The 23,479-nt window shown below is 41.4% G+C and overlaps 1 protein-coding gene across 2 annotated transcripts in view; it reads left to right on the top strand.

Annotated features, from left to right (window-relative positions):
- The window catches only part of LOC309527064 (uncharacterized protein), a 171,188-nt gene that overhangs the window by 80,087 nt on the left and 67,622 nt on the right, over positions 1–23,479 (top strand). The window lies entirely within an intron of this gene.

Raw genomic sequence — 23,479 nt, forward strand, 5'->3', positions numbered from 1 at the left:
GGCAGGGTATAGCGGTGGGCAGGGAGGAAGAGGACTTTCAAAGGAGAGGCTCTGAAACGGCAAGAGGTTCTCCTGGAAATGTGCAAGTGTGAAAGACGTCATGCAGCTTCTTGTAAACGTATACCGCATATATGGGTGTAGATCAGCTTTCCCAAATGGGCACCCTCCACATGCTATTGGATTGCAGCTTCCATCATTCTGACCGTTGGCCATGCTGCCTGGGGCTGATGGCAGCGGGTGTCCAAAATGCCTGGAAGGCTGGCGTAGACCATGAGAATAGCTTCTGATCCCTTATTGACCTAGGGATGGCAAGAGGAGTCCTGTATCTGAAACGGAATGCCGTTGAACATATTGTGATGACGGAACCAGTTCTCTGTTTAATAAATATTATCCCTTCCCATTCATAAGTCTTTGTCTCCAACTCACTATTTATGAGAGTGTCTGGATGTAATTCTTTTGTCACTGAAAGCTCACAGCAATATTTTCCCCGCTTTAATAATTGCACAATACCGTTGTCAGATAAGTCTCTGTAATCACTCTTTTACAGTTATGGAATTGGGGAGGGGAGTGTTGGTCATCCAACAGGTAATCTTGCATCAAACTGTTGATATTTGACCTCTGACATCCAGCGAATGAGACCAGGATTCAACCCGCTGAGCCTTGTGCATGAGGGTGGGCTGATATACACAGGGAAGTGTTGTATAGGGTTTTCAGTAGAGGATGGCACCTCTGCATTCATCAGTCAGTAGAGCATGGTGGGTAGGGGGTTTAAAGTCCCACACTGGGAGAAAGATTCTTGCATTCCAATTCTACAGTGCTATTATTCCACAGGGGCCAGGTTGCCCCCAAGATTGAGGGGGTCCAGGGCGCATTGTGCGTGTGTGTGATATCGCAGGCATGTTGCATGCTTGTGACATCGCATACAGAATGTTCGCAAAGTCATGTCCTCTGGAGGAGGCCAAGTCCTCTGGTGGAGCCGAGCACTGAAGCTGCAATGTGTGTTGTGTGTGATGTTGTGTGTGCGCAATACACAACTGGCCCCCTCAGCATTGAGGGGGCTGGGACCCCTTGAAACAAATATCGAGTTGGCGCCCATGCTCCAATATTAAAGTCAACAGGGAACTGAGTCAATGGAGCAGGAGTTCTCCATTTCCTTCAGTGTGGGCAGCTTGCTGGGATGGCCTTAAAGAATGGGAGATGCTTCTTGATCTAATCCATCATGCTTGGAATGATGTGAAGGGGCTGCCACATCAAGGGCCTGGTCCAGAATGGAAACAATACATGGCAATGCCTCAGCTCAACTGATGTCAAGGACTTCAAGAATCAAAACCTTCCTAGGATTATACAGCAAGTGAGAATGCTATATAAATATCAGGAACTTCCTTTTCTATTGCCTAGTTAACAAAGCTATACTTTCTGCTGCACCTTAAGCCTCCACTTTCATACAGTGGTAACTTGGTTGGGTTGGTTATGGACTTCCGGGTCAGTGCCATCGGTGAATGGCGGAGTTCCTCCATTTGGAGGAACGGGTTCTGTGGAAACTGGGTCTTCCCGCCGCGGCAAAGGTGGGGACCCGCTAGAAATCCCAGGCGGAGGAAGCCTGGGAACGTGGGGTTCGGCAGGGCACCAGGAGCGCCCCCCTACTCGCACGGAATCCCATTTAGGGGCTCCAGAGCAAAGTGGGGTGAGAAGCGTGGTGCTGCGAACTGACTGCTACTTTCACGGAGTGAAGCCGCACAGCCATTGCCGGAGAGCGCGGACTTTTTCCTGTGGACAATTGCATTTAAAACAAGTACCCGTGAGTAGAAACGGAAAATTGGATCAAGAAATTTCTTAATTTGGTAACGAAGCGGGAAGGTTCAAAACAGGAAGTCTGCCTTCCACTTTTTGTATATAGACTAAAGCAAAAACTTTGTAAGCTAAAGCCTGGAAAGCTGTCAAAAAAGTTTAAATTTCCTGCATTTAGAATTACTGAAACCCCCTTGGAAGCAGGAGAAAAGGGGGGAACTTTGTTCAACCCTAGCAGGAGAGGGAGTGAAGAAGGATAGGTTTCCACCGTCTCTAACCTGGGAACGGGGTGTCAGAGACAGAAATTGTTGGAGAGGTTCATTGACTGTCAATGGAATATTTTGACAGATAGCTAAAGAAGAGAAACAAGCTGATTTCATTGTTGCCTTTTGCATCTTAAAGAAACAAAATATTTGAAAAATATCTGAAAAACGAAAGTAATTTTCCTTTGTTGGACTTGCCTAAAAGAAATGGATACAAATAGAAATTGCCTCCTCTAGAGGGAGCTTGTCAAATTGTTGCTGCAGTACATTTGAGGGCTCAACAGATGTGAGATTAAGACCGTGGGAACAGGCTTTTCTGACCTTGACTAAAGATGAGTTGGAAAGAAGAATGGGTGCTTGCCTTATGCAAGACAAGTGCCCTGCTGGAACAGATGCATGAGAAGATGGACTTGATGAATGAGAAAATGGATTTGACTGTTGCAGTTAATAACTGTGGGCAAATAGGGAATATTGATACAGAAATTATCCAGGGACCAACTCATGAGTCTGTACTGACTGGGCAAGTGCAGAAGATAATGGAGGAGGATGTGGTTGCACCCCAAATAATACAAATGGAGAGTCCCGAGGCTCTACAGGAGTATGAGCCGTTGTCATTGAAGATTGAAGTTGGAGTGGGCCAGGGGGCGTCTGGAGTTGAGGAGGTTCCCAACGTTGGAGAGACCTTGGAATATGCTTTTAAATACTTTTTGGACTATATTGAGGATTGTGGGGAGTGGGACTGTGGGGAATGGGCGGGTTTGATGAAGGGAGATGGAGACAATTTCGGCTTGGAATCCCCCAGAGGCCTACCCCTCAATGAGAAAGGAAAGAAACTAAGAAAGAGACCAACAAAAGACAAGGAAAAGGGCAAGTATAAACAACAAGAAGAAGAATTGCAGAAGGGACATGGAAGAGACTTAAAGGCCTCGGACATAAGGCTTCCAGGTTTATGGACTAGATGGAATGGACAGTAAGGACTGACACGATCCAAGACCAGGAAGAAGGGACGTTGGATGAAGATTGGAAGAAAATCTATAAAGAAAATTTTCTATTTGGGGAATTGGTTAAAAATTAATGAATATTAGGGAAAATGTTGGAATGAAACTATATGACTTTAGCAGAAATGATATCAGGAGTAATGTATATTTGATAACTAAGATTCAAGCTTTAAGGTGTTTTAGGGTAAGACAAGGTTAAATTAATTAAGGTAATGTGAATAATAGAATATGGGGAAAGATGGAAAGGATTGGTTGAGTTAATTATTAGATTAAATTAGGTTAGGATAATTTTTTTAACAAAAATTGAGAAAGATGGAAAGAATTTGCTGAAATAACTAATTAAACTAGAATACAAAAAGGGAGGTGTGAGGAAGTCAATGAAACAAGCAAATGGAAGTTTTAGATATGTAATTTGGGATTTGTGTTGTTTTCTTTTTTCTTTTTGTTGTATACTTGTATTGGTTTTTGTGTTTTTTCTTTCTTTTTATCTATTATAGTGTTGTTTTTTAATGTTTTTTCTTCTTATTATTATTCTGAAAACCACTAATAATTTTTTTTAAAAAAAGATAAAGGGTTGGTTATGAATATATTAGCTGAATGAGTCAATCATAGTCAAACTTCTTTCATTACATTCCCTCTAGCTACATATAGGGAAGAGGTCACATTTTCTATAAAAGATGGAAGACCAGGAGCTTTGGGTGTCTTCTGCCTTTGTAAATTATGCTCATGCAGGACAATCATATTTGTATTGTGGTGGCCAATACAAATCATTTGTGGCTAACTTTGGAGAGCACAAACAACTTGGATGTTTCAGGCATCTGAATTGGGACACAAAAGAATCAACACCCATCTAAGAACACGTCCCTGCATTAGTTAGCAATTCAGAATGATTTCCAAAAGCAATCCGTAAGTCTCCAATGATATCTGTCTGACAACTACTTAATCTCACCGAGAACTGGTGTTAAACGACCTGTCATCAATACTGCTTCATGGTGCTATGTCTTGAAAGAAGGGGATGGGGGCTTCAATCATTTGGAATAAATTATAACTTTTTTAGAAGACTGTCTGCTGATAGCATTACTATACTGAACGGAAAATGACAGTTACCATGTAGACAGGATGGCACAATGAAAACTGCCAGCTACTAGTAGATTCCATACCACTTTTGGGCTGCTGAGCTATCAAATTAATGTCAAAGTAATTGTCACTTGTGAATATAACTGCCAGCATAACCAAATTTGGATTTTTTAAATAAAAAAAATAAAAGGGGAAAAACACTGCAGTTGATCAGACTCACAAACTGTTCTGTTCTGTTCTGTTCATTTTTTAAAAGTTTCACTAAGTCCATTAAATACTCCTTTCTTTCAGAGAAATTGTTTTCTTTAAGTTTAAGCAGTGTAGAAAGTTTGAAGGCTTGGATTTAGAACCAATACCTTGTGTGTGCATGTGCACGTGCCAATCATTTAATAATTACTAGTTTCCTTGTTACACAGTTATTTATGTATCAAAACATTTACACCCCGACTTTCCATTGGAAAATAAATAAATCAGAACGCAGCCAGTGATCATTAAAATCCAGCACAAATATCAAAGCCAGAATGTAATCAGAACAAATTAAATCCACAACAATCTATCAAAATGACATCAGCAAATGAATACACATTTACTCCAGAGCCATCATACAGTTAATGGAAGAACACCTTTTCAGCAAACCAGGGCTTCCCATCTACAAGTTCAATGAATGTAGAAGGGAAGAAGTAGGATCTCAGCCACAAGTTATGCTTGTTCCATGTTGTTGCTGATCATTGTTGCCTTTGCATTTGGCAGTAGTGTAAAAGGGAACTATACTGAATACGGACCATATCTCTCTGCTCTGAAGAGGAGGAGAATTTAGAGGAGTAATGATAATGTTTCAAATTTAATGGACTCAGAGCATCATTAATATCATGAGTGAGCATATTTGGGCAAGTCTCTGTTTAATTCAGGCACAATCACATCATGTTTTAATGTCTCCCTGAAACTGATGAATGAGATTTGGAATTGGGTGTCATCAATATGCAGTGACAATCAACCTTGTTTTTCCTTTAAATTCCCCTTAAGTAGTATTTCCCAGCTTTGTGCCCTCCAGATGTTTTGGACTACAAATCCCATCGGCCTCTGCCAGCATGGCCATTGAGCAGGATGGCCAAACTTCTGGGGAGTTGGGGAAGGCTGCCCTAAAGGACCAGATTCACAGACAGAGAGTGCTTACTGATCCAGCGTTGTAGCTAGAGGCTTAAGTGGCATCATTAGCATGGAGTAACAGAGGTGGATTCAGGAGAGCGCAACCAGTTCAGTCGTACTGGGCACGGAGCCTCGGGGCTGCAACTTTGACTTACTACAGAGTGTGAGAGGCACTGGATTTTGGCACTGCTTAAATTTGAGACCCCAAGAGCCACCACTGGGAGTACCATTCACCAGCTGAGCTTGGTGTGCAAGCTATTGTTAGAGAAAGCTTGCCTATGGTTTTCCATATGTTGTCCATGTTCCTGCCCTAAATAATATTTGTCTAACCTGAATGACTTGACAAGTGGGTTAGGCAAATCAATTGAAGGTAAGGCTACCAATGGCTCCTAACCCCAGGGCCAGCATCCTCCCATGGGGCAGCACTCCTACGGGTGCCCCACCCACCACTGCCGATGCTAGAGAAGTGAAGAGAAGTGGTGGTGCTGGCTTCTGATGAGAGCTCGGGGGGTGGGGTGGCACCTCAGGCAGTGAAATGGTCCAGACCACTCCTGACCAACCCTGATGGGTATTTCAACCTCCGCAGTTGGAGCCAGTATGTTTCTGAATACCAGTTGATGGAAACAATGGGGGAAGATGCTCTTGCTCTCAGGTCAGGCTTGTGGGCTTCCCGTGGGCTTCTGTGATGGACCACTGTCCTGATCCAGTAAGCTCTTCACCAGACATTAAAATGTCTGTAAAAATGTGTCATCAGCAAATTCTGTGATGCGTCCAGCTGAAATCAACAGAATTGTTGTGACTGACTTTGGTAGTTTATGAGAAGGGTTATGGATCCACAGTGAAGAACAGATGGATCCCAACAGGAAAATCAACACTGCTGTGTAATATATATGGACGACATGAGGAATGGATAAGCCAATGGGTCAGGCGATTAATTGACAGTGTGCTTGATGATACAATGGATGGGTGAGTGGATAGATCAATGGATGGATTAATTGACCCCCCCCCATTTTTTTATAAATTTCCCATGAAACCATGCCTACAATAGTCTCTTGGAAAAATGACCATAGCAAGAATACAGTCAGTTTGCATCTGTGACTGAGAGACTGGAGTGTATCTCGCTGAAGAATAAAATGTCTTCTGCTAATAACAATTGAAAAAATAAGGAGGAAAAGTTGCATAGAAAAATTGCAATTCGTAAAGTTAAAATGGCATTACATTTAAAGGATAATTTTTGTGCATACAGGAAAATGCTGCTGCTGCTGCTGCTGCTGCTGCTGCTGAGTCAAGGAGAGCATGGGATTCCTGAAAGGTCTCCTATGAAATAAGGCATTTGCTCATTTTGGCAAACCAGGGCCTCAGTAGCTTCACCCTCCGACTTTGTACATTGTAGGCATGAAGTGCTATGATGACTAGGCTCCCTAGGACTATTAAATGTGCACTCTTCTTTTAGTAGCATTTTTAATAGCTGTTAAGGAAGACTCCTGGGAATTTTTGGCAGGGGGGAAAATGCTTGGAAGCTTAATTTCTATATGAACGTACCCTGCAGGCCAACAATGCAAGATCTGAATGAATTTCGTTCTCATGCATTGTAAATGGGATTACAATGAAAGCTAGAAGGGAGTTCGTTCATAGATAAAATTGTATATATTCTTGCAGTTCAGTGTGGATACAATGTGGCTGTAGTGGTTAGAACGGGAAAGATCTATGGCCAAATCTTCAGTCAATCACTAAGGTCATTGGCTGCCTTTGAGCCAGGATAACTAATTTGTCCAGAGGATAAAGAGTGAGGGGACCCATATATAGGCACACAGCTCTAAGCTCAGTGGTGGAAAAGTGTGTGTGTGATCAACATGGACAATATTTATAAATGCAAAATACTTTGGCTTCAGAAGGACATGGAACAGTCCCTCCGATGTGTCCAGAGGAGGGCAACCAAAATGGTCAAAGGCCTGGAAACGATGCCTTATGAGGAACGGCTAAGGGAGCTGGGCATGTTTAGCCTGGAGAAGAGGAGGTTAAGGGGTGATATGATAGCCATGTTCAAATATATAAAAGGATGTCACATAGAGGAGGGAGAAAGGTTGTTTTCTGCTGCTCCGGAGAAGCGGACACGGAGCAATGGATCCAAACTACAAGAAAGAAGATTCCACCTAAACATTAGGAAGAACTTCCTGACAGTAAGAGCTGTTCGACAGTGGAATTTGCTGCCAAGGAGTGTGGTGGAGTCTCCTACTTTGGAGGTCTTTAAGCAGAGGCTTGACAACCATATGTCAGGAGTGCTCTGATGGTGTTTCCTGCTTGGCAGGGGGTTGGACTCGATGGCCCTTGTGGTCTCTTCCAACTCTATGATTCTATGATTCTATGAACAGTCCCGCCCACAGGCAGCTGACTTACTAGATTGGAGAAGTCTTGTGTTTGGTTGGCATGTTCTATATTATACTAATGGTAATGGATTATTGCCATGCTTTCCTGAAGCAATCACAAAAACCCCCAAACCAAACCCCTCACTAAAATTTACGTTTTTGGTATCAGAAATGTTCAACCTTGAACCTCCAGACTGTCTGTTTAAATGCACTATGGATATTATCAGTAATGTATCAAGCTGTCTTCATGCAGGATGGCAGAAATGTCTTCAGTACTTATTGCTATAAAGCATTTCCCCCAGTTTTTATTTATATGCACATTAGCAGAGTAGTCTTGGAACTGTAGCCAGCAATTGGAATTGGAAGAATACACACACACACACACACACACATATATTTCTCTAGCCAGTGGCTGGGGTGCTTGAAAGGAAGCAGTAGCTCTATTTAAACCATCAGCATCTGGATAAATTGGAAATAATTCTCTATTTAGAAAGCAAGATGTAAGCCACTTGGCAGTCTGGGTCCCAGCATAGCAGGGTTATGCTAAAGAGACTTTTAAAATTTCATTTTCTATGCCTATGGGACAAAGACATAAAATTTAACTTTATACTTCTGCTATTAAACAAAGTCCTAAGAGGGAGAAAGGCTCATTTTTAAACTTCCTCAAGTGCAATGTGGAACAAAAATTCACACACATGAATAGTAACTGATTCACAATAAAGTGCTTTGCACAGTGTGATGCCAACCACTACCTACTAATGATTAGTTGAAGCATCAACAACCGGCTCAGGCTGCAATCCTGTACCCACATACTTATACCCACATAGCCCAAGTGAATGAAATCGGACTTACATCTGAGTAGACATGTATACGATTGGTCAAGGCCAGGGGTCACCAATGTGAGGGGGCTCTTGTTGCTTTTAGACTACATTTCCCATCATCCCATTTATGCTGGGTGGTGCTGGTGGGAACTGTAGTCTAACAACACGCAGAGGCGCCATATTGATTACCTGTGGTCTAGACTTGCTTTGGAGCAAAAGCCCTATCTTCAGCTGTGCCCATAACACCACGAAGATAATCTTTATTTCGTTTACTTTCTAATCTTAAAATAAATAAGAGGTGGCCGCATGGTGTGTATTCTTCCTTGTAATTTTTTTCAAACACTGCAGCTTCATACCAGCTTTTCCGGTGCTATTTTGTGCCTCCAATAGCCCCAATGCTGTCTAGAAGGATGCCTGTGGAGTTCTGAAGAGCTCTAGGGAGGGGAGTTGCTTGCTTTCAGTCAAATAACAGCAATGTAAGTTTTTTTTAAATAAAAAAAATCAATGAAGTTTTAAAAACTTTAAATAAATCCCGTGCTTCTGTATGTTATCACAGGCCCGCTCCCTGTGCTTTTCAGTGCTCTCACATTTTTAGACAGCCTCACTTCTTGCAAAGCCGACGGCTATAGGAAAACATAGAATTATAAGCAGCAGAACCAAAAAGAGAACAATTGGGAGACACAAGGCTTTGTGTGGGGCCCTGATAACTCAGGGTTTTTATTGACATACCACTTCGACATGGGAGAGGAGAAAGACTCTTGAATCACCTAATTTGCTTCGTTATTTGGCCAACACAATAGCAGCTATGACCACCATTGACTGGTAGTCTTATGCCGCATGAAATTTTCTAATCTCCTTTTAAATCCATCCAAGCAAGGGACCGTCAGTACACCATGTGGTAGCAAACTCCGTTGCATTTCTTCAGATCTTCCATAACATTTTAAAAGATATGTTTGAAATGCTGCTGAGTATTCCTTTCCTCATTTTGCTGCTTTGAACTTGGTTCAAAACATTTGCCAGTTTCTCCAGGCAGGATCTGTTCCATACCACTAATTCAAATTATAATTTCTGATCTTTTTCTTTTAGACAGGTGGTGGGCCACTGTGAGTAACAGGATGCCAGACTAGATAGGCCTGTATAGAATGATGCAGCTGGGCTCCCCCTTTTACGTTCTTTGCATAGCTAAAACGATACAAGTATCACACCCTCCAAAATTTCTCTGATGAAAGTAGGGACGTCCTAAGGAAAAGTGGAACATTCTGGGATCGAATCAGAAACTGAGACAGCTTTTGTCAATCTGGGACTGTCCCTGGAAAATAGGGACACTTGGAGGTTCTGGACCTATTAGCCATGTGCTTAGAGTAAATTGTAAGGGGAGCTAAAAACCACATGACATTTTTAAAAGGGATATACGTCAAGACGCTCTTGGGTTCATAACTCTGCTTATTACCTTTGTGTAAAGCCAAACAATTAGATTATCACCTTTCCTACCGTTCTCCTTTATCTTTTTTAACCTCTGAGAAGCTGAAATGTCAACACAGATGCTGAATTTACTCACACCCTTCCTTGGGCAGGATATGAACCGCTGGCGCATTTGTCCTTCCATTTGCAAAGCAAAAGCCAAACAGAAAAGCGAGCTGGAATCCTGTCTGTTAAATTTGTTTAACCTGAAAGGCAATCTGCAGCGCAGCCAGAAGGGAGAGAAGTCATTTCTGAGCAAACATGCAGCCTAGCCGATATGACCACAGGCTTTCCCCTCCAGTCCCCTCCCTCACCCCAAGGGGCGGAGGGGAAGAACGTTGAACAAATAACAACGATATGGCGTGCATTAGCATTCTTGCCTCGAAGAAAACTCCCCCAGCGGAGTCCCATGTGCCACTACGGCACTTTGAACATTCCCATTGCTCTTATGCCTCAGACAAATTAAATCTGTTTTTATTCTTATATCCATATTTTACCATGCTGTTCAGCACTTACAAAAAATAAAATAAAATAAAATAAAAAATAAAATAAAATGATACTATCTGCAATGTCTTGCGGTTTTAGCAGGCAGTATACGTTGTGCCACAATATGTGACATTCTTGTGTGATGATTCTTCCTTCAATCAACTCAAGGCTTGCATTGCTGCAGAATGAGAAACCTCTTGAAGCTGCTGCAAGTCCAGGGAAAACGGCTATGGCTGTGTTATAGCCGTGCCTCCAAAAACAACCCCATTCACACCACTGAAACAGGGCTGTCCCTATGCGCATGCCCATAACTTTGACATTTCCTGGCCAAAGGAACACAAAGGTCCTTTAGGGGTCTGACTGCCGCCACTGATGTTTTCTAAATTCAGGCAGAGCCTGCCACTAGTGCAGAAGGGAAAACCCTGCACTCACTCCCTAATAATAGTGACATGTGAGCGAAGGTGCAGACCATCAGTTACAAATTCACTTTTAAGAAGGTTGGACCAAGCAGCAACTATTCCACTATAAATAGTATGTGTGGAAGCCTCCTTAGCTGAATACCAGTCATAGAAATGACACGTGACTAGCTGTTTCCAAAGGTCTGGGCAAACAGGTGTGTCTTCAGCTGCTGGAAAAGAACATCAGTGATTGAGCCAGATGCACTTCCGGGGCGGGGATCATTCCAGAGGTTTGGTGGCACCACAGAGAAGGCGGTACCTCATGCCCCTAGTGGCACACCTCAGTTGGGATCAGACCCGCCAAGAGCACTCCATCCCTATGGTCTTCAGCACAGACAGGTTGATATAGGGAGAGATATTTATCAGTGATACTAAAAAGCGTGAGGTAAATTCCAGTATATAGTAAATCTAGATGTGCTTGAGATGGCTTTTTTCTCCTAGGATGTTGATCAAACAATTGGCACAATAGTGGGGATAGTTCTGATGTCCTTAGAAAAACAAAGGAAGTTACTATCACTTTAAGTACATTTTAAAGCCATATTCTAATTAATAGAAAGCACACAGAGATGTTTTATGTTATGCAGAGATTAGTTCATCTCTCAGCATTTTGTGAGAAAATAGAAATATAAAAAAGCTTAGGGAGAATGCAAAATAGTTTTGTATATCTACTGTTCGGAATTCTTTTATACTACTGTATGGAAAATATAAGAACTGTATGTTATAGCCCAATACAGTGGTACCTCGGGATGAGAACGGGATCCGTTCCGGAGCCCCGTTTGCATCCCGAATGGAACGCAAGATGCGACAGCGCGTCTGAGTGTGTGTGTACCACGTTTTGCCACTTCCACGCATGCACGTGATGTCATTTTGAGCATCTGCGCATGTGCTCCGTTACTTTCAGGTTGCCACGGAGCGCAACTCGGATGCGCTCAACCTGAAGTGCATTCAACTTGAGGTATGACTGTGCCATTACTTTACATGTGAGTAAGAAGAAGAAGAAGAAGAAGAAGAAGAAGAAGAAGAGTTTGGATTTGATATCCCGCCTTTCACTCCCCTTCAGGAGTCTCAAAGCGGCTAACAATCTCCTTTCCCTTCCTCCCCCACAACAAACACTCTGTGAGGTGAGTGGGGCTGAGAGACTTCAAAGAAGTGTGACTGGCCCAAGGTCACCCAGCAGCTGCATGTGGAGGAGCGGAGACGCGAACCCGGTTTCCCAGATTACGTGACTACCGCTCTTAACCACTACACCACACTGGCTCTCATGTGACAAGGGCTTGTATCTTGACTAGATGGCTGAATTTGATTCAGTATCTAGGTACAGTTTACAAAAGGCAGAGATAACCCCTCCTGCAAAGGATCCATTGCAGCAAATGAAAACTTGCAGAATGCTGTGCTCTTTTTAGAGCTCTGGGATCCATTCCCTTTTAGATTCCTGCTTCAGTAAAAGTCAGAACAGAAAGCCGTTTTGGAAACTGGGCTGAAAAATACTGGAAAAATGATCGTAGTTTCAAACAACACCCAAAAGAAAGTGATAATTGTAGTTTTGACACATTATTGCAGCAAATTTGTATTAACTGAAACATGTAAATGAACACCAGATGCTTTAATATTGTAAACATTTTTGCTATAAAATTGCCTTCTTCTTGTATCCAGCTTCTTCAGAAGCACCTATAATTGTGAGGTGTTTGTTTGTTTTTTAAGTACTTTTTACTTGGAATAGGGAATGTGAAACATTATGAATTTTGTACCAGAGGGATTGGCTTTCCGTTTAAGGCAGCTGACTGATGATGAAGTCTGGGGAGAAAAATAAACAAAGGTGCCAAATGAAAATTGTGCCATACTACAAACATTCAGGTGCAGTAGCCTAATGGACAATAAGTCTGTCAATGGCTACTAGCCATAATTGAGGCTGAGCTCTGCCTTTATGGACCAGTGCGCTTCCATGGTTGGAGAACAGTATGATGCAGGATAACAGTTGGTGGAAACCATGAGAGAGAGAGAGAGAGAGAGAGAGAGAGAGAGAGAGAGAGAGAGATGTTGTATTCAGGTCCTGCTTGCAGTTTTCCCATAGGCACTTGTTTGGCCACTGTGAGAACAGAATGCAGGACTAGATGAGCCATTGGCCTAATTTAGCAGGTTCTTCTTTTGTTCTTCATTCAGGTTTGTGGTCAATCTGGGGAGTTGGTCAGGGCTTAGTGGCTAGGGTTGTGTTTTAGAAAGAGTAAGTCGGCAGAGGCTGACACTTCCAGCTGCATTCTTTGTGCATTAGAATGCATAGCTCACTTTGTACCCCGGCTCTCAAATCATCATTCGGATACAGGTTTTACTGCCTTAGGAAACTGATCATTGTTCTTGAGGAATGCTCTAGCATAAACTGTCACAGCAGTCTGTAGAAATGCTTGTCAGTCTCATAGCATTTCATTTTTTTGAAGCTGTCATTTCTGTCACAGGATCCTGTCATTTCAATGACATCTGTTTGCTCCTCTCTTAGGAAAGCAGAGAGAGGGCTACAAAGTTGCAGTTCGGGGAAGTCTGGGGTCTTGATCTTTTAAAAGCATTTGACTAGCCATGCCTTTGCTTCAAAGGAAAGTCAGATCCAGTGCACCCCACAAAAAAGACACTATGCTGCTATTGCTTTTAGCTGCTATTATTTTGGTGGTGTGAGCTTTTAACTAAATAATCAAGAACATGGTCCTGTCCTAACAAAGGTACCTGCCAGATGTTTTGGTCTACAACTCCTGCCAGCCCCAGTGAACATGGACAATGGTCAGAGATTATGGGAATTGTCACCCAAAATATCTAAAGGGCACTACACCGGGAGAGGATGATCAAGTCCAGGGATAGAGAAGCTTTGGCCTTCTAGATGGTGCTGGACTACAGCTCCCATCATCCCTTGCCAGTGACCATGCTGGCTAAGGCTCATGCAAGTTGGCATCCAATAACATCTGGAGTGCCACAGGTTCTCCACCTGTGATCTAAGTACTTTAGTGCCAAATGATTTCAAAGGACAAGTTAAGCATAGATTTCCCCTCATTGCTGTATTTATTTATTTTTTGGAACTTGCTTAAAACATTTTTGTTTAGGCAAGTCTCTCAAGACACGTAGATTCTGTTATGTTTTAATCGCTTTTTAGTTTACTTTTTAAAATGTTTTAATCACTTGTTTTTAAACATTTTTTATTGATAATTTTAATGTTTCTCGTAAACTGCTTAGAGGTTTTGTTACAAACAAGCAGTGTATGCATTCTGTCAAATCAATAAATCAATAAATAAAATCAAATAGATAAAGAAAAATAAACAAATAAAAGGAAAAGGAAGAAGACAGAAATGGAACACTACAAATTTTATTGATTTTTGCAACAATAATGCTTTATATCAAAATATTAAACCTGTTTTTACAAAAATATAATTAGAGGAAGTTGGGATCAATCATAGGAATTATAATATATGAAAAAATATTAAAGTAGATGTTAGATGCACAATGCACCATAAGATGTTAAAGTATATTATATATATCCAATGACCAAATAACTTTTATGCAACATTAAAATTTATGTAAGTATATGGTCAACATGCCACACTGTGTTTTCTTGTATTAGTAAGATCTATGTATTAACGTCATTGTGGAAATAAGATATGAGTTCTGTTGAAAAGTAAGTAAATTAACAGAAATGAAAAGTGCTTAACTTTGGCTGATTTGTGCCTCAGGTAACTAGTTAATGTATAGACATGGTATGAGATTTCAATATTGGTGATTCTTTTAATAATAGAGAAGGACTAGATCAAAGATACTACCTCCCTGACCCTCACTACTTCCAAATTGTGATTGTGAAATCGCTAGAAGCACTAGATTCTCTAGGTATAAAGTCATATCATGTTTCCATGCATGAGTCTCCAAACCTCACACCAAAATATAAGGGAAGGCTGTGCCCATGTTAAAAAGCTTTCCATTTTGGCCATTTGTGGATATAATCTCACAAGGACTTATTCCTAATGGGTCTGCAGTTCATTTTTAATAACTGGTAAGATGTTGCATTCATAATAAGATTTCGGCAACTTTATGGCCACAACCTACTTCTACAGGTTTGCGAGGAATGCTGCATAGAGCTCTACCCATACTTTTCTGCATGGGGGAATGTTCTGCATAGGCAATGGCCACCTCTGGTTCACTGGCATTTTAAGTTCTTTTGTCATTCTCCTGAGCCTCTTGGCAGCCTTTGGTACCATTGACCATGCTATCCTCTTGGACTAGCTGGCTTGGTTGACATTTAGAGTATTCTCTACATTACAGAGCCAGTGTGGTGTAGTGGTTAAGAGCGGTAGTCTCGTAATCTGGGGAACCGGGTTCGCTTCCCCACTCCTCCACATGCAGCTGCTGGGTGACCTTGGGCCAGTCACACTTCTCTGAAGTCTCTCAGCCCCACTCACCTCACAGAGTGTTTGTTGTGGGGGAGGAAAGGAAAGAAGATTGTTAGCTGCTTTGAGACTCCTGAAGGGGAGTGAAAGGCGGGATATCAAATCCAAACTCTTTTTTTTTTTAACAGTGGTTCTAGTTCCTCCTATTCAGTTGTGTCCAGAAGATGGCCCTTAGGGACTGCTGTTTGACACCTCAACTTATGGCCTATGTTGTCCCACTGGGTTCGTTATTGTCCCTGCTGTTATTAAATATCTACATTAAACATCTGGGGCAGGTCATTTGGAGTTTTGTAATGAAGTGCCACCAGTAGGTTGATGATACTCGCCTCTATTGCTCCTCCATCTAATAGCAAGAAAGCACATTGTTCATTACTTTTCTTTCTGGTTGCATGTAGTATATTCTTAACTAACATTTGGTATGCTCACTATTTATCATTTGATTCTTTGGCTAAATTTAAGGGGAGCCAGGCATCTTTTTATTTTGTAGAAAAATCACTTAATTGAAATTCTGCTGTTCCCCTTTCTGGTTTTCAGTACTCCACTTCCCATAATGTTGCTTTGGGGTGTGTTTTTTTTTTTACCTTTGAGAACTCTGTCTCAAGACATCTGCGTTAGACAGAAGACTGATAGGATAATGATGATAGCATGTTAAATGCTATCTATGTAAATCACCTCCATCAATGGATACAAGATGCAGCTACATTACACCCCTTTTTTGACATACATTTTCATATTTTAAAGGGGAGAATACTGAACTATTATTAAGCTATTTTAGAAATACCTTTGCATTACCCGGCATGTTGCTATTGTGCATAAAGTCATATTAAATTTTGGGATGATGTACAACATAATTTTACTTTAAAGGGCGCTTTTAACTTCTAAGCATCTCTTTTGTGGCACTGGCTGAGCATTTTGTTTATGCTAACTGGAGATGTGAGCGGGCTGAGATTGTTGGGAGTAATTCATTACTGTCCTTCTATAAATCTTGATGGAGGCAGATTTGAAAGTGCACCTTTTTATTTCAACTGAATGAGGTTGGATTGACTCACAAAAGCCATACCCTTAAATTCAACTGCATGCTCTAATGTCACTGAATGAAAAACAGCAACCATATATGAACCCCTTGGCTTCCGTGAACATAGAAAAACTGACGGGGTCATTTACTTCTACAGCTTTGTAGCTTACTTTCTACCTCCCACTTCTCCTACATGACCCTCTTGTTACTTGAGACTTTATGATTAACCTGAAGTTGCTGTAACTTTAAACTTGCCTCCTAAGATTAGGCAACATTTCTAGTCACTGTTGTGAACTGGGGGCAGTACAGATACTATTCTGGTCATCCCATGCAGAAGATCTCAAGCTGAGAAAGGCTCCTTTAGGGCCTTGCTAGAGTGAGATGAGGAGGGAGGAGGCACAAAGCAAGGGAAGAAAGGTGGCACTGACAGCATATGAAGAGGGAGAGAGGCCACAGGAAGAGATGAAGAGCAGGAGTGAGATGGTTGTGGCAGTGACTCACGCAGTGCCCTCTCTTGTGCTTGCAATAATGCCTCAATAAGTAGCTCCTACCAGCAGCAGAGGCTTCTTGAGGGGACATTCTAATGTTCTGGGGCTCTCTCCCAAGAGAGATGTGAACAGCTTCCTCCCTACTTACTGGCTTTCCTGATGTCGACGAAAGCTTTGCCTTTATCAGAAATACTTTGGAAATGGAGTCTGATCGTTATGTTCTGTGCTCTGCTTGGTCTGCTAGCCTTTTAGTACGGGTGCTGTTTTAGCAATCGTTTTATTGTATTGTAAATGTTGTTTTTAAAATTGGAAATTTGCTAGATTAAAAAATAAAATAAAATGAATAGGCCCTGATACCAACAAGTTGTGCTCTGAAGAGACGACGCAGCTGGCGCCAAAGATATAAACGTCATGATGAGTTACACCACTGACAACTTACTGTCCTTAAATGATGTGCAAATTCTGCTGCCTCACTTTGCCTATTAACAGGGGTAAAGGTAAAGATAAAGGGACCCCTGACCGTTAGGTCCAGTTGCGGACGACTCTGGGGTTGCGGCGCTCATCTCGCTTTATTGGCCGAGGGAGCCGGCGTACAGCTTCTGGGTCATGTGGCCAGCATGACTAAGCTGCTTCTGGCGAACCAGAGCCGTTTACCTTCCTGCCGGAGCGGTACCTATTTATCTACTTGCACTGTGACATGCTTTCGAACTGCTAGGTTGGCAGGAGCAGGGACCGAGCAACGGGAGCTCACCCCGTCACGGGGATTCGAACCACCGACCTTCTGATCAGCAAGTCCTAGGCTCTGTGGTTTAACCCACAGTGCTACCCGCATCGTTGTGAGGTAAAATGAATAAATAAATCCTCCTGCAAACCTGTTTTACCTCACTATCCTCTTCGCAGTAAAGAATAACTGCCTGGCATTTGGTGAATTTGTGCTGAGAATAACATCAGAAAGTAGGCAGGGACTGAGTAATAATGCTTAACAACAGCAATGGAGGCAATATAACACTCTTGCCACTGCAGCCTGAGCCTTGCCATTGCCCTGCCCTGTCCAGGCAAGCTGTAGTGATCCTGTGGCAGCCCTGTGATTTTGTCCCACCACACCAGCCACTATTGTTCTCAGCACTTCAGAAGGGAAGTAGGGAAGATTAGCCACCCCTGGTGAGCACTTCAAGAGCCTCCTGGATTCCTTGCGAATAGGGATGGAGCCTTCATTCTAAACAATCAGAACTAGGCTGCTGTCCAAGAGGCAAGTTTATTTATGTGGTTTGGATCTAGGGCAACTGTCAGGGGAGCAGGGAAGGGGTGGCAGCGATGGACTTCCTTGCAAGGTTCTCCTGAGTGTTCAAGGATCCATTTCTGCTCAGTGTTTCTGGGGATAAGCCATGTCAACTGCTGTGCTTTTCCTTCTTTTAGTATGCTGCACCTACCTACCTTCATGTGAAAAATCCCCAGCTGACTGCTACTGAAGAGATAATGTGCAAAGAGGCAATTTCCATTATCCCATTTGTATAAGATTCTCATTTCTGTCATATTAGCTGGCTGGCACAATTTAATTTAGCTGCAGGTGGACACATGAACTTTTTGAATTAGGAGAATTGAAGGTGCCTGAATTTGTCACTGGTCACAGCAGTACTTCCTCATGTACCATGGGTCAATGGGTGATGAATTGGGCTTTGGGAGGACCTAGACTTTTTTTTAGCAACCCAGTTTGTAGATATCATCAATTATCAGATTCTTAGGTTAGAAAGGATCAAAATATGAGTCCCACTGAAAGTATAGTACTGGGCTCTTTAAAAACTTTTTGTTAATGGCAAGGGTTTAAACTTAATTCCCCCCCCCCTATAACAAATGGCAACCTAAATATGTCAGTAATGATTTAGTGTCCAGAGACTATGGAGCTGAAAATGTGGGTGAAGCTAATTAACCTAGCCCCCCCCATATAAAATGCTGCCACCTTCTGAACATGCTGTGGTAGATACTGCTTTGGCATCCAGTCTGTATGTCACATCCTAAATGGAAATGAATGGACTCAATATACTATTTTAGCCAGTCCAATGCAGAATATGTAAATTCTCAGTAGATGGCATATCCATTTGGATGTGAAAATGGCACAAGTGTGGAGATACGACACTTGCATGTGTATATAACACTCAGTGCTGGTTCCTCTGGGAATCTGGCAGGCAGGATAGACCCAGTTGGCTGCAGATTTCTTATCTTCCTAGTAATAATGATGACAAAGTAAGGATGCCACTGAGGCCAGAGGAGAGCTTCAATGGGAAAGAGGCTCATTGGTCTGTTATTTAATACACTTATATCCCAAGGCGACATAGATGGGATTCTCCACTGTGGTACTGACTAGAACTAGACCTGCTTGGCTTTAACAAGGTGGCATCAGGAGACCATGCCCTGGGATAAGCCACTACCACTTAAATGGCAATATGAGGAGTTCAGGGCAAGATTGTCTGAATGTATACTGAAGGGTGTAATGTTTTCCTCTAGCCACCCATTGCCTAACTTTCTATCATAGAAGATTTTCACAGGGAACAAAAAGGTCACAAAATATGCCCCCAGATCTGGTTTCATCTCCAAACCCAACTTCTAAGCTTTCACACTGAAGCCTAATTAATCATTGGCTGTAATAGGGAATTGATGAATTGCATTGTTGCTCTTTTACTAGTGTAAATCTTTGATTTAATGATTGTGGTCCTTTGATTTATTGTGCACTAGGTCCGTAATCAATATTTATGGCATGTGGATAATTTTATGGACTGCTTAGTATGTAATATCGTCTTACATATGTATTTATTTGCATATCTATAACTAGATAGATAGATAGATGATAGATATATAGATAGATAGATACCTATAAACAAATACTGTGTATTGCTTTATAATTCTACAACAGGGGATTGCCCACGTCTACACACTGAGAGCTGCATTTCCCCCCTGAATTTTAGAACTATTCCTAGGTATTATATTTCTAGAGAATCAAACACTGTCCATTATATTGATAAAATGAGAGAGCTTGATATTTTGTGCAACGACGCCTTCCCTTGCAAGACAAAGAAGAATCTGGTCCTAATCTCCAATCAAAGAACAAGGACCAAGTTTGCAAGAGATCAGCCCGATTCTTACTCTATGGTGTGTATTTAAAACTCACGTTCTCTTCTGGCATTGCCAACTGACCAGCCTCTTTTGCCTTTCCATGAACCATAGGATTGCATCCTAAAATATGAATGATATCAACATGTAATTGATATTATAAACCCTCATCTGTTTTTTTTAATATTAATATAAAAAGGAAAACATAAATGCAGTATTCTGAAACAAGCACACAGGAGTATACTGCGGAGCTACCGTAGCTGAGGAAACTGTAGGTTTGAAGCTGATAAAGAATAAAATGGGAAAAGATAAATAGTTCTTCAAACAGGATACTTAAGAAATTGATAACCAAAAAAAAAGCTGATCTAGATGCTGTAAGTGTCATATACATGAATTTTCACAAATAAACTTTTTTCATTAACTCTATAATAATAATAATAAAAATTCCTATCACTTCAATGAAAAGAAATTTTATGGCATCACTTTTGGATCACCTTGATATAGAGAAACAGAAACCAAGAAACAGAGAGCAAAGACTTTGGGAGAATGTATCGTATCTCATAACACGTAAGACATACATAGACCCAATAATGTATAATGCTAATTAAAAACAATTCTACAGAAATTTGGAGAAAGAGGCAAAATGCTACTACAAAAAAAGCAGGCAAGTATTAATATTAAGAATGATGATGATGATGATGAAAAAATGATCTCTTGAAAAGTGACCTGGTCCAGACTGATGGCTCATAATGCCGTAAATATAAATGGTTTCTTTTCACAGCCATTAGAAGTAATATTATAAATGACTTGGAATTGGAAATCAATGATATGGAAGAAAAGGTTGGGAGAAGGACAGCTGAAAAAGATGTAAGTTGGAAAGCCCCTGGAAAGGATAAAATATAGTATAATTGGTGGAAACATTTTGAAAGTACACATAAAAATCAATTGGTATCATTCAATCACATTTCTTTATGACATGGCGTCACATACGTGCTCTATGTGCCCTGAGGTTATTTATAACTAGGGGCAGTATAAAAATTTATTGAAAGAATAAATAAATATAAGCCTGGCAATCCATGTTGCCCTATCACCTGCTTACCAGTTATATACACCACCTCAAATTCAGTGATATATAAGGGCAATGGGTGGCATTCAACTAAGTTTTGCTCAGAGTAGACCAATTGCAATTAATGGTCTAAACTTAGTCATATTCATTAAGAAAGGAAGATCTGAAGGAGATAGAAGGAGATGACACACATGTTCAAACTGCGAAAAACAGGCATCACCATTCCATAATTACTTGGAACATCTGAACACTCAATTCTCTAAGGACTCCAGGCTGATCAAAAGTTTACCTCTTGAAAGCTGCAAGAGAAAAGCTCTGTGTTAACAGAGGGGATGTGAATGTAAACCTCATCAGTGAAGTGGTTCTCTAGCTTTCCTGAAGCTACCTGAGAGATCTGTGTGCCCTGAAGGAAAGACGGGTGAGAAGTCCAGGTCAGCAGGGATCCTGCTGGAGTGGGCTGCCCTGTTTTGCCCAGTACATAATTATCTTGCCAGACACAATGAGGTTGCAAAAATTCATTCACTGCTAATGGCACATGCGGAGCCAACTAAATGGTTCAGAAACATTCAGTTCCTACAGAACTATAGTGTTGGCCCTGTTCTTGAGACTAATGATTACACCATGTGTTGTGATAGAATTATTAGCACAGATAAACAACAGATGACAATAGACCAAACATACATTTAGGTGCACAGAAAAACCTCTGAAACAGACATTGTAATACTTCTTGCACATCAACAGGGAGCAAGGTATGTGTCAGGAAATCATCATGAAAATGAAAAAACCCAGCCTTGGAAATACAGGATTTCTGGAAACTCAAGACACTTTATAACAGCTACCAGATTTGTTCATTGGTGATATCCTGAAGCAAAACTTAGAGAGTACATGTGCCATTGTAACTATGAACTACCAATGTACAAGGCAAAAGCACTAGAGATGCCAGGAATTGAACCTTGTACCTGCTGCATGCTGAGCTATGGCTCCTCCTCCCTAGAAACACCTTCTTGATGGGCAGGATATACCTTTCTAACCAGCTAAGCAGGGAATTACTAATGAGCAATTAACACATAGCATATTTCATATTTAAAATATCCCGTTTCTTTCTTAGCAGTCAGGAATCAGATGCCCATGTAAAAAGGTTTCTAGTAGCAGATTCCTGATCCTGCCTCAGTAAACATCAGGAGTGCTAAGAAGAAATGGAAAGAGAGTTTCTAATATGAATTATGCTACTCTTATTATTTTTTGGTACAGTCCAGAATCATGCCACCTACTGCCTTGTTCAGAAGAAAATGTGTAAATTTACTCGGAGAAAGCTGCCAATATGAGATGAATTGGAATAGGAAGCTTCTGTTGGTGTGTATTGATGAAGCTCAAGGATTGGAGATTTTCTTGCATTCCTTTTACATTGTTCTTCAAAGCCTGTCAGTTCAATGTGAATCCGATCTCATGGATTATTACATAGGAGTCTGACTGTCTGCAGTCTTTTTGAATTAGAAACTAATTGTGGGATAAGAGCTATGTATAATTTAAAAGCTATGGATTTGTTGTCTTGCTTTCAAAAGGCTCCTTCTCCTGTCCCTATTGCCGACCATGAATTATAGTACAGAAGGCCTGCGACAGGCAATTGTTCTAGGTTTCTGTACCAAGCTGGGCAAGAGAAAGCAAAAGTAGAGCTTGTTTGCTGATGGCCACCACAATATTGCTTAGGCCAGGAATAGGCAGTGTGGTGACCCTCCTGATGGAGTCCAACTCCCATCATCCCCAGACAGAGTGGCCAGTGGTCGGGTATGATGGAAGTGGTAGTTCAGCAACAGATAACCTTTCCTTTCGCTGTGGAATGACAGAAATTTAAAAAGAAAGTTTTTGCCAAAATGTAAGTAGAGCAGTTTCTGGCTGAAAAGAACAAATCGTTTCAAGATCATGTGTGGCTAGGCAAGAGGAGAGCCATGGCTGCAAAACAGGTGTGCCACTGCTGGCAAGTGTTATTGATAGGACATTTCTTCAGAAATGCAAGGCAATTTTCACAAACCCCTTTCACCTGCAGCCCTTACCCCACTTTGCCTCCCAAGCTATTCCAGAGTGTTCCTCAACACTCTTGAACCAATTTCTGAGGGTATATAGGGCTGCATAGAGAAGGGAGAATCAGTAAATATTGCTTCCCTCCTTCCATTTACAAAAACCCTTGGAACAAAGATCTTTCTGTGCACAAAGGGAAACCACTGGACCCAACCTTTTGCATTTTCTGGCCAGTGTAGAATGTCTAAGACACTCAACAAAACCATATTTGTGCTGTTTCATTATTAAATGCATGGAATATTCTCCCCAGGGAGGCGCATCTGGCACCAACCTTCTCATCATTTCAGCACCTGGTAAATAAGTTTTTATTTTCCTGGGCGTTTGGGCAGCATCAGTAATATTATAGTTAAGTCGGTTTTTAATATGTTTTTGTATGTATATATTTTATTATTGCACTTCTCCTTGCTTGTAAATTGCTTCATGATCTGATAGTGGGATAAAAAGGTAAAG

The sequence above is a fragment of the Podarcis vaucheri genome (genome assembly GCF_965113315.1).
Source record: "Podarcis vaucheri genome assembly, chromosome: 2".
Lineage (NCBI taxonomy): Eukaryota > Metazoa > Chordata > Lepidosauria > Squamata > Lacertidae > Podarcis > Podarcis vaucheri.